The 12,448-nt window shown below is 38.3% G+C and overlaps 1 long non-coding RNA gene across 1 annotated transcript in view; it reads right to left on the reverse strand.

Annotated features, from left to right (window-relative positions):
- LOC148132035 (uncharacterized) overlaps nt 1–1,961 on the reverse strand; it is a 39,524-nt gene extending 37,563 nt beyond the window's left edge. Inside the window, exons 1-2 of the long non-coding RNA XR_015747527.1 lie at nt 1,814–1,961; nt 1,283–1,622 (exon numbers count right to left, since the gene is read on the reverse strand). This is a non-coding gene — a long non-coding RNA (uncharacterized LOC148132035). The remainder of the gene's footprint in view (nt 1–1,282; nt 1,623–1,813) is intronic.
- Nucleotides 1,962–12,448: the final 10,487 nt, after the last annotated feature.

Raw genomic sequence — 12,448 nt, forward strand, 5'->3', positions numbered from 1 at the left:
GCCAAAGCAGAATCACAATCCAAAATGTTAGCTTCCATAAACTAAAGAAGTGTTATCAGAAACAGTATTTGAAAAAAAATTGTGTCAGCTCTTTTTCAAATCATTTTGTTCATTTTGTTTACAAAAAATCTTATAGCCTCAATGCCGTTTATCCTGTTAACGTTCACTTCCTAATTTTTGCCTCTTAGAAGCAACTAAATAGTCACCTAATAAGTAGTTAAATAACCTTCATGCAAACCAATGGCTAGCTTATTTGCAGAAACCCTAGCCGAAATTTGTTGTATTCTGACAAATTCAAGGAAAAGCCCGAGAGCAAGTAATGCAAAATCCCGATTCTCAGTTTCACATCACATATTATTGCTGACATAACCTTTGCACATTATATCAGGGTATATGATGTCTTGCAGAACAGGTAAATTCCACAGGTAGAAATGACTGCGACATAGATGGCTGGGATCCCTGCGTGATAGCAGGACACTTGTTTCTTTTTTGTCAACAGCCGCAACTCTGCGTTTTTACCTGCCCATCTTTCCAAGGTTTGAGATGCCCCGGGGATGTGAATACACAACCCTCAACCAATGACCGTTTTCCTCTCCAAAAACCATGCCTCCTTTCTTTCCTTTCCTTTCCCTTCGCGCGCGCGTACACACACACACACACACACACACACAACACGCGCGCGCACACACACACATCTCTCTCTCTCTCACACACACACACACACGCACGGGCAGCCAGCCGAAAAACTGGCCAGCACAGCGGTTGTATGCATGTACCAAAGCAAAGCAAAGCAAAAAAAAAAAAAAGCAGGGGGCTCGGTGTGCAAGTCTCACGCAACGAGAAGAAGAAGAGGGCAATGCGATGAAGCGGGCTAAGGCAGAACGGCTCTCCATGCAATCGAAAGAAGGAAAGAAGGAAAACCAACACCTCAATAGCTGCGTTAAGCCACCGGATGGTGGGTTCCAGATTCAGCTCTTGAGAAACTGCCTTTCTGTTCCTCTGAGATCCTACATGGGTCAACTTTCAATGCCCCGGCGACTGCCTCGGCGTCCTGCCCTCTCCCCTTTTCTCCTTCTTACCCCCTCCCCCCAAAAAAGCCCGGGAAGAGCGCCGTTTCCCCTCGGCTCCCGGGGATGCTCAGCGCTCTGTGTCCCGTCTCCAGCTGTCCTCCTCGTTCCCTACAAAAAAACGCGACCCCTGCCTCCTCCGAGCCACTTCCCTACCGCACTTTCCTCTCCTCCCCCCTCTCTCCTCACCCTTTGGGCTCCAGCGCCCGACCTACCTGCCGGAGTCGAGAGGACGCGCTGGCTGCCTCCAAACGCGCTTGGTCCCGGCCAGCCCGCGCCGCCGTTCCCCGCGCGCGTTATGAATGTTCATTTAAAGCTCGGCGCCCGCTGCTCAGTGGCTGCTCTGCTGTTAGCCTCCCGGCTCCGCTCCCTTCTCCCTCAGCCTCGACACAAAGGCGCTCCCGGAGCCCGCGTGGAGGAGCCCAGAGCTGCAGCCCCGCCCCCCGCCGGCTGAGACCCACACCTGCCCGGTGGCTCCGCGCCCCACTCCGCCTCTTCCGAAGCAGCCAATGTCCTCCCACAGCCAGGGACTGGACCGCGCGTGACATTCAACACCTAGCGAGGAGAAAAACGGGGGAGTTAACAACGCCACTTTTATTTTAGAGGGGAAGCAGAAGACCTCTGAGGAGAGGGACCCAAACCTTCAACAGCTCTCCCTTTCCCTTCCTGGGGTGGGAGGGGGAAGAGAAAGACCACCACGTGGAGGAGGTATCCGCCTGGCAAAAAAGCTTCCAGATGTTTCTCACCTACTCCCCAGAGCATCTCCTCTTCTGAGCTTTGTCACTTCAGCTGAAAGGTTACCCACTCCTGGGACTGCAGAAGAAGGGCTGGCCATGACCGAAGGACAGGGCTGGCTACTTGATATGCTGTTCCTCCAGAAGAGTGAGGAAGATAGAATAGTTTGGGCTCTGTCCTGCCCTTCTCTTGGCAATGCTGCCCTTTTCCCCTACAGCCTCCATCCAAGCACAAGCTCTTTCTACTGTGATACTCACAGAGAAAAGGTGCAAAAGTTGGGAGAAGTGGCAGAGAAGGCAGTTTTCAGTCACTCAGACTTTGAGGCCAGGAGAAAGGGTAGCCCCTTTGTGGAGGTGTGGTGGACCAACCCTTTTGACCACATGCTGGCTGATATGGTACCCTGTCTAGAGGCAGAGATGAGTGAGGCACAGAAGCAGCTGCAGAGGATCCAATCTATCTCTCTCTCTTGTTCCCAAGACAGGGTATAATAAAGAAGAGTTGGAAATAACCACTGACTTGTTTTATTTAAACTCTACCCAATTTGGGGCAGCAGTCAAGAAAAGCCATGGGTGGGGGAAATGTAGTGTCCCCAAATGGATTTGTTCCCCATTTCTTTTCCATCCACTGCTGAAAAACGGGAGGAAGGAGAAAAGGAGAAAAAAAATCTACTGTGTTGAATTGATCTTTTGTTTTTCCTTAAAAAGCAAAATGGCAGCATCAAATACCAATGTAAGACTCAGGACCGTAGAAAGATCCTGAGGAGTAAGTGTGCTTGTAGAGTTTCTTCTGTAGAACTTATTGATCCAAAGGGTTTTTTCTGTACAACTTATTGGCGACAAATGGGCACATTTTAAGTCAAGAGGCAGTCGCAATGTTACCAACTTAACAAGGACTGGAGAATAACTAGCAGCTGTGTCTTCTTCACTTTCTCCTTCCAATGTATACTTTGCCTATCTGCCCATAGGACAGGTATGGTTACTAGCAATCATTTAAAAAATGATCGTATACTGTATCATAAAGAAAATGAAATCACTGTATGCCAGGTCAGTTTGAAGAAGCCAGGCTGAACAGACCTCTTCTTGAAGGTCTCAACTGATGGCACTCCCACAACTTCCGAGGGCAAGCTGTTCCATTGGTTGATTGTTCTCACTGTCAGAAAGTTTCTCTTTATTTCCAGGTTAAATCTCTCCTTGTTCAGTTTCCATCCATTATTCCTGGTCTGGCCTACAGGCACTTTAGAAAATAGCTTGACCCATTCCTCTCTGTGGCAGCCCCTCAAATATTGGAAGACCACTATCATGTCTCCCCTGGTCCTTCTCTTTACTAGACTAGCCAAGCCCAGTTCCTGCAACCGTTCTTCATATGTTTTAGTCTCCAGTCCCCTAATCATCCTGGTTGCTCTTCTCTATACACTTTCTAGAGTCTCAACAACTTTTTTGTAATGTGGTGAACAAAACTGGATGCAGTATTCTAGGTGTGGTCTTTATAGAGTGGTATTAGTACCTCACTTGATCTTGATTGTATCCCTCTGTTAATGCAATTTAAGATTGCATTAGCTTTTTTGGCTGCTGCTGCACACTGCTGGCTCATATTTAGCTGGTTGTCCACTAAGATTCCAAGATCCCTCTCACAGTTACTGTTATTGAGCCTGGTTTCACCCAGTCTACATGTATACTTTTGGTTTTTCTTGCCTAAGTGTAGGACTTTACTTTTCTCTACATTGAATTTCATTTTGTTAGATATGTCCCAGTGTTCTAGTCTGTCAAGATCCACCTGGATCTTGAGCCTATCTTCTTGGGTGTTAGCTATTCCTGCCAGCTTAGTATCATCTGTAAATTTGGTAAGTTCCCCTTTTATTCCCTCATCTAAGTTGTTAATGAAGATATTGAAGAGTACTGAACCTAAGACAGAACCTTGTGGCACCCCACTGCTTACTTCCCTCCATGTAGAATGAGAGCTTATGAGCATTCAGTTCAACATAGACAAGGGCCTTGAAAATGTGGATATCTGTGTGGAACACTGTACTGCAACATCATGATACATATTTTTTTTTCTAAATTTTATTTGAGTTTTCACACAAAAAAATACAAATAAAACATCTTTTTTGAAAGTAGCATAATCCCAGGTTACATTTCTTCGTACAGACACAAATTCAATTTTATGCTCATTTTTATGTTCTATTCCATATCTTATTACTATTTTACATTTTCTACATAGCTTCTTCCCTCTTTTAATTTTCTAAATTTTATTTTAATTATCTCATCTCAATTCAAATAATTATATTTATACTTTTTGTCTGTCCTGTTTCAATTTCGTATTATCTTTTCTCATTAAACAAAATTTCTCCTGTAGTTGCTGATTGGAGTATGACACCTTTATATCTTTTAAGTTTATCCATTTAACTCATATTTAAGCTACAATATATACCTTAAAATCATAACATTCAATATAATACATAACTTCCATTCGGGTTCTGCTTGGTACATTCTTAAAATACACACTATATTCTTTAAAAAAAAAAGATTATAAATATATGTAATTAAAACAACACATTCCATTCCAATTCAATTCTATCATTGATGTTAATATTCATTAAAATCTTAACTTCTTTAACATTACTTTTCAATTAAATATAATACTTCTATGGGAACAGTTATAAGCTTTCCATAATTAATTCCCCCCCCTCTTCACGTATATTTTATGAGACATTAACTAATTAAAATGTTCCCATCCCTTCCTAATTCAATTTTCTCATTTATTTTATTTCATTTATTTTATTAACAAACATTTCACTAGATTACACTAACTATTTTATCCCTCATTTTAATCATACATTGTTTCCAATTTTCTAAAATTATGTCTATTACTAATATAATAATACAATCTTATGTACCTTTACAGAATCCCTTTTTCAGTTAAATTTTCACCCATTATCTCTAAATAGGCCCTGTTTCTCTATATCTTGTTTCTGTCCTTTGTAACTTCTCTTCCTTTCCTTCTTCCCTCTCTTCTTCTCTCTCCCCTTTTTACCCCCTTGTAGAAATAGAGGTAGAGACCTCTATTTCTCTCTTCTGTATTCCCCTCTTCTGTTGCTTTCCAATATTATACTTATTTTTCGAACTATTTTTCTTTTCTTTGGTTGTTTTTTTAAGTCTTAAATTCTCCATTCTCTTTCCCCCCTTTCCTTTTTCTTCCCCACATAAAATTACTTGTTCATTAAAGATGGCTTCTTCTTTATCCCAGTCTTCTTGTTTTGCAGACGTTTCTTGTTGTTTCTCATAGTTCCAAATCTCCATTTCTAAGAATTGAAAAACGAAGCCAAAAGAACCCTTCCCTTCTTGTGCATCTTCTTTGTACTTTTGAAGTTCCATTTTCAATTCATCCAGAAGTAGTGCCATTGTATAAATTTTTAAACAATCACCCGATTAATTTTAGTCATTTAAATGCAATAACCAAGAATCCAAAGATCACCAAGTAGTCCAAATACACGCAAGCTGCTTCTTTTTTTTTTTTTTCCACTTTCTCTTCCTGGGGTTCTACTGTTTAGTTGCCAAGTTTCAGTTAAAATGTATCTTTTAGAAGTCTTGTTGAAGTTTTACTGTAGATTCCTTTAAATTCCAGGCAGTCTCCTCCCTTTTTCCAGATCCTGCCCTTTTATTCTTTTTCTCTCCTTTCCTGCTTATAATTTTTTTTTAGTGTCCAGAAATCTTTATCATCCCTTTGACATTTTGTTTTATTTTCAGCTTAATTGCCTGTTGATGTCAAAGCGGATTTTTTCCCCGATTTCTTATTTAAGTCTCTTAATTGTCAGTATAGGGAAAGGGAGAGAAGAAGAAAAAAACCCAAACCATTCCCTTTTCACTTTCCTTCACTGCTTCAGACTCTTCTTTGGGAACGATATTATTATTATTATTATTTTTGGTTTAAATTCCAGGGTACCTTAGTTGTTGCTTTTGCAATTTTATCCGGTCAGCCAAAGCTTTCACTTCTTATCTTCCTCCTGCACATTCTTTTCCGGTCGAGTTCTTCTTTGAGGTGGCCATTTCTGACTACCGCTGCAACCGCCTTCAGGAAAGGGAATAATGGCCAGCTGAGGAGGAGAGATGCAGCTCTCCTCGACCCTGCTGGCAGTCTCCCCCCTCTTCACCACCTCTACGGGGTGGCTTAGCCCCAAAACCAGCCGGCTCGGGGCGCTCCAGCGGCGAGCCCAGACCGAAACCGCGCATGATCATGGATTTCTGTCTGTCACCGAAGAAGCTCAAACCAGAAGCCTCCTCATGATACATATTTGATTATGATGACAAAATTTCTGGATTCAGCAGATGCATGGAAAATAAGGAAATTATCCTGCTGAACTTTATGTCTGGACAAATTCTTATTAAGGTAGATTTCTCCCAGATATCAAGCCCTAAGCTCTAAAAAGTTTTAAAGTTTAAAACCAAACCTTAAGAAAAAGAATGATGTAGAGCAAATCCTTTAACAGAGATGTACTAGGTTCCATGTATGCTGAAATCTTGATTTTCACTGATCATGAACACCTCTCAGGTTACTCAGATTTAATCTTGTTACCTCAATTTAGGCCATAATCCAGAGAATTTGGTTTGATTTAGTTTTAAACGGCAAGGAGAAGTTGAGTGGGTTCATCCACATATCTACAGCTCAAGAGGAACTATTTTTGCCAAAGCTCAATAGGCAGGTCAGAAAGACAACATGGTCATATTATTAAAAATAATTAAGTGGTCCAAGAAGTCTGGCAAGAAGTATATTCCCATCTTTTATAAGTTTAAAATGATTAAAGTCAGATCTCACCTCACAGACCGGTTGAAATAGGTACAAATGTTCTCGTTTTATCCAGAAATGGTATGTTTTTAACTGATGGATAATTTTTTCTAGGCTGTATTTTGACAAAACCGTGTGTGGAACAGCACAGATACAAAAAAATAGACAGGAAGGAGCAGAGTCCACAATAAATACAAAGTTGAGTCTATTGTTTAAAAAAGTGCTCTGCTTTAGTGACAGACATGCTCCCAGAAGAAGTTAGAATTATTAGTGTTTTCAAATATCTAGTTTCCATGATATTTCTAGTCTGTAAGTGGTCAAAACCAGTATTTTGAGTCTTATCAATAGATCCTGCCTGAATAGATGCAGAGAGGTTTGATCCTCAACAAATCTGTCATAATGAGAAATAGAGTACACAGAATATAAAATTTACAATCTGTATATTTCAACACACCCTATGAATATTTCACCAACAGCTGCATCTTGCTGATAATATGAATATAGAAGCTACTATGCCATAAACACAGAATTTATTGCTTTTATTTTTCCGCTTGTATTGAAATATTGGCAGAAAATAATCCTGAACCTGAAATGTCTCCTGAACTATGAACCCTGTTGATGGTAAAATAGCATCTGGGTTGGAAAACGATGAGTGTCTACTGCAGAAGCACTTGTTCATTTCAACTTTTTACTATTAACGTACCAAAAATTTACAAAGAAATGTGTTAGTGAGATTCTGTTTTGACTAACACTTTTCTTACCCTCAAGGAAAGTGATATTTGAGTGAGCAATCTAAAAATGGATTCTTATTTGGATGCCTGAAGGAGGAAAAAAATAGTAGCATTGAATGAAAAAGAAATGCTCATATTGTTTTAATAGTTGCTGGCACAATTGATGTCACTATATTCACAACATTTTTTAATTGCATTCAGCGCTGTTGGCTGCAAAATAACACGTGTAACATGGTGCTGATGCTTTAAGCCATTCACATAATTGATTCAGACTTTTTATCTTGCTTGCACGTGTCCATATTGCAGCTTTTAAAAATCAGACATACGGTGATAAAGAACTAATTTAACAGAAATCACATTACTTCTGTCAAAACCAAATGATACTTAAAAAGACGCTCATTTATCCTGGTCCTCATTGCAGAATTCAGATAATTATATTCTGTGGTGCAAGTGAAATCATACCTTGAATTACAAGCACATATTCAATTCTGGCCTTGCAAGACTTAAAAGATAATCTACACTTTATCAAGTCTGTCTCTGACAAGTACAAAATATAATTAAACTCTGTACTCCATTCATCAAAGAATATGGAGTCAATTGATAATGCTCCCATCTGGGAAAAGAAGGATGTCCATTTTCACCTAGCCTACTATTGCAATACCATAAGGAAGCCTGAGCACCAAAGAACTGAGGCCTTTGAACTATGGTGCTGGAGAAGACTCCTGCGAGTCCCTTGGACTGCAAGGCAATCAAATTGGTCAGTCCTACAGAAGATTAACCCTGACTGGTCTTTAGAAGGCCAGATCGTGAAGATGAAACTCAAATACTTTGGCCACCTAATGAGAAGGAAAGACTCACTAGAGAAGAGCATAATGCTGGGAACGATTGTGGGCAAAAGAAGAATGAGACAGCAAAGAATGAAGTGGCTGGATGGAGTCACTGAAGCAGTCGGCGTGAGCTTAAATGGATTCCAGGGTTGGTAGAGGACAGGAAGGCCTGGAGGAATGTTGTCCATGGTGTTGCGATGGGTCAGACATGACTTTGCAATTAACAACTGTTGCAATATCTAGGGCCATCTTCCGTTTTCATTGGCTGCTCCAGATTAACAATAGATTTTCAAGCAATGGAGAGAACTATGAGGAAATCTTAAGGAAGGATAGCCTCCTCCTCAGTTCATACATCAGGATAATTGCTTTCAGTTCTTCAGATTTGGGCCAAATCAGGAACAAGGCACTATACTGTGATAAAAACAGAATTTTGAAAGCCTGACAGACTTTGTTCTTCTTCCTTCTTCTCATATCAAAAAGAATCAAAGCATAATAATCTTGAGTTCCTTTCTCAAGGTGTTTTCATGTTTCAGGATTAAGCTGAGTTCGAATCCCACCAGGCTCAAGGTTGACTCAGCTTCCATTCTTCTGAGGTAGGTAAAATGAGGACCCAAATTGCTGGGGGCAATATGCTGACTCTGTAACCTACTTTGAGAGGGCTGTAAAGCACTATAAAACAGTATATAAGTCTAAGTGCTATTGCTATATTCCTTACAGTTTCCTTCTATATTCTTCTACATCTTCTACATTCTTCTAGAGAAATGAATTATTTTTGATCCTTCACTATTTAACCTACACATTCTGAAGTTCTCATGCTGATCTGAATGATTTATTCTGTGTGAAAAATCTTTGTGGATTTGTTTACATCACAAGGTGAACATGTCCGTATAAACAGCCAGTCAAATATTTGAGGGGAAAAAACAATATTAAAATAATTTATCTATTCAAAAATTATGCCTTGCTGGATGGGTTTCTAGTAGCAGTTATCTAGCTAAGTTTCAGGGAAAATATTGAAGGAACCACTGAAGAGTCTATGGTCCTTAATCAATGTGACACAAATCAATAGGTAAGCAGTACATAGAAGTGCTACAGCTTTTTAGGACAATTCTAATTCAAGGGTGTCAAACTCATCGCCTGTGGGCCGGATGCCTCATGCCCTGGCCATGCCCACTCCCGTTTTAGTGAAGGGGGGGAAAGTCACAATATGTCATGTGACACCATGAGTTTGACAACTCTGTTCTAATTCATTGTATCTCAACCTTAGTGACTTTAAGATGTGTGGGCTTCAACTCCCAGAATTGGCTGTCTGAAGAATTCTGGGAATTGAAGTCTATACCTCTTAAAGAGAAAAACAAACTTAAATCTAAATCAAATGTTAGTTCCATAACTACCCAGGAATCCAAATGGGTAGTCTAATGAAAGATGCAGAATTCAAAGGAAGATCTGAAAACAATAATATTTAATTTGTCCTAAGTCTCACAATTTCAAAAATTTACATTTTGTGTAGAATTCCAATTTCTGTTAGTTGAGTTGTTCAGTCTCTAAGGACAAATCTTTTTTGAAGATTTGCCATGTCTATTTTGAACTTATTGAAACGATTCTTGTAAAAAAATTTGTTTATATCAAAGGTACATAACCCTCATCTAGAACTCATAATTTCCTGTTTTCTAACCTAGTACCTTAATCGTATTGAACTCTATTGAACCATAAACTATTGAACTCTATTGAACTTTGTTTGATACATACTATTTATAATAACCAGTTTGGTTATACCAAACTGGTTCTTATAAATAGTATGTATCAAACAAAGTAATTTTTTTTGTTATGTAAAAATGTTACACAATTACAAAATTAGGACATTGGAGTGATCCTCAAACCTCTAAATTCATTGCTGGATTTCATTTGTAAAAAGAATGTTACAGACTGCCTGGAAACGTTATACATGCCATCACGAGAACATAATAGGAAAAAGTGTTACATGAACATATGAAATGAAATATTTAAGATTATATTTCTAGGTAACTTCAAGATCTATAGAAAATTTGTCAGCCATGAAGCCATTTCTTATGTTTATTTATTCTAAAACCAGTTTCTTGCCTTTTGGCCATGAACCCAGTCCTCGTGGCAGCTACCAACAATTAACAATATCAATATATAATTTAAAGTTATGCAAATCCTTTGAAATCCTCTTTTTGAATTGTTAAAATACCTTTGTCTTTTCCCAGCCTCAGACCAGCTGCTTCAAAACCTGCTGCTTAGCTGCCTCTGGCTAGGCTGCCAGAAATAATGTGGTTGTATAGCTACCACACAATTTAAAAACCTTTAAATATCAGTTGGCAAATACTTAGCAAGTTGTGCTTCAGAACACACAGGAGACCTGCAAGCCATCTCTTTTCAAACAGTTGTACAGCAGTTGTAACTTTTTGGATTCCTGTGTTTGCTTCAGAAGTCTGGAGATAAGGAGGCCCAATGATGCAAATAGTCAGGTCTAGAAGATAAAGTTGCTTTCACTATTCAAAAAGAGGTGATTTGTATATACTGACACATGCTCTTCAAAGGATTTGCAGGGCTCTTGCAAACAATGAAGTGAAAATAACATAATCAACAATAGTTGAACTGGCATCAGCAACCTGTTTTTAGAGGATATTTTCGGGGGAGGGGGGGAAATTATACCCATTTTCTTAGAAGTGTCCAGTGAATTGATCCCAATAACATCATAAAATTCAGCAATGAGGGTATCACTACCAAAAGCATTTCTTTTCCCATATTTGACAGCAGTGATACCAACAGTAGTTTTCCTCTAAAAAAAATCTCAAATCATAGGGATAAGTGCTACAAGAACACAGGCACAAACTACCTGAAGGATATAGTAAAGAAGTGATATATCTGATTATAAATGTTTTAACAGCAGCTAGAATTGTATTTGCCAAAAATTGGAAAAGTGAAAAAATTCCGATAGAAGAGGTGATTAAGAAAATAATTGAATGTGCAGAAATGAGTAAATTGACATTAGCAATTAGAGAGCAAGAAGATAAAGAATACTATAAAATTTGGGATTTATTTTATCAATGGCTAGATAAGAAAACAGGAAAATAAAGCATAATATAATATTACAATATTTTAGTAATGGTATGACAATGTAATGATATGCTATAATTGATTACAATGAAATGAATGATATTATGAATTAGGTTTTGTAAAGTTGAGATTTGCTCGAAAAGGATGATATGAATTTATAAACAAAGTCTAATAAGAAGTTATAATATGTATAGTTAATTTATATAATATGAATTTTAATAATGCATTTTGAAGGGAAAGACTGTTGATATTGTGCACAAAAGATATGTACCAGCCGACACACGTACAATGGAAAGATGATTTTTTTGATGGAATGGAATGGAATGGAATGGATTAGAATAGAATAGAATAGAATAGAATAGAATAGAATAGAATAGAATAGAATAGAATAGAATAGAATAGAATAGAGTTCTTTATTGGCCAAGTATGATTGGACACACAAGGAATTTGTCTTGGTGCAAATGCTCTCAGTGTACATAAAAGAAAAGATAAATTCATCAAGAGTCTAGAATCATAAGGTACAACACTTAACAATAGTCATAGGGTACAATAAGCAATCAAATCTTACTAGGAAACAGTCAATATAGATTGTAAGTATTTCATTAAATTTAAACATCAAGATATCAATACAACATTTTTACTTGAGGGCAAAAAGAAGTGGGATTCTGAACACTTTTTGTGTTCTATAGGTAAAATTTAATCAATAGTCACTCTGCTGCATTCTGAAGCAACAGGAGTTCCAAAGGCAGCTCTGTATAGAGTAATTTAATTTCAAGGTCAGCAAGGCACCTATCACAATATTTGCATCTCAGCCATCCAGAAGTTACCAATGGTATATTAAAAGGAGTTTATTTTAATTTAGAAAAAGGATTCAGTATCATTTTTGGAGACTCTGTTGGAGAAAAACAAATAAAAATCTATCAAGCTGCAGTCACATTATGATTATATATATATAATTATTTGCTAAGTTATGTCTATGTTACTGATGTTTGTTCTGCAGGGATGCAGGAAATTCCACATACCACTTCCTAAACAGTTGCATTGTGGTAACATGAAGCAAAAAAACTGGTTCTGTGAATTTGGTAGTAGGAGATTATAATGAAACACAAGCTTTGGCCTGAATTTTTTTTTAAAAAGCGGGGGGGAGGGATTTAGGATCCCTAGAGATAAGATGCTGCTTAATTTTTTTAACTAATTTGCTGAAAATGAATGTAGGTCACATTAAATTTTG

Source organism: Notechis scutatus, chromosome 2 (genome assembly GCF_049901735.1).
Source record: "Notechis scutatus isolate UNSWTSFEM ecotype Mainland chromosome 2, rNotScu1.2, whole genome shotgun sequence".
Lineage (NCBI taxonomy): Eukaryota > Metazoa > Chordata > Lepidosauria > Squamata > Elapidae > Notechis > Notechis scutatus.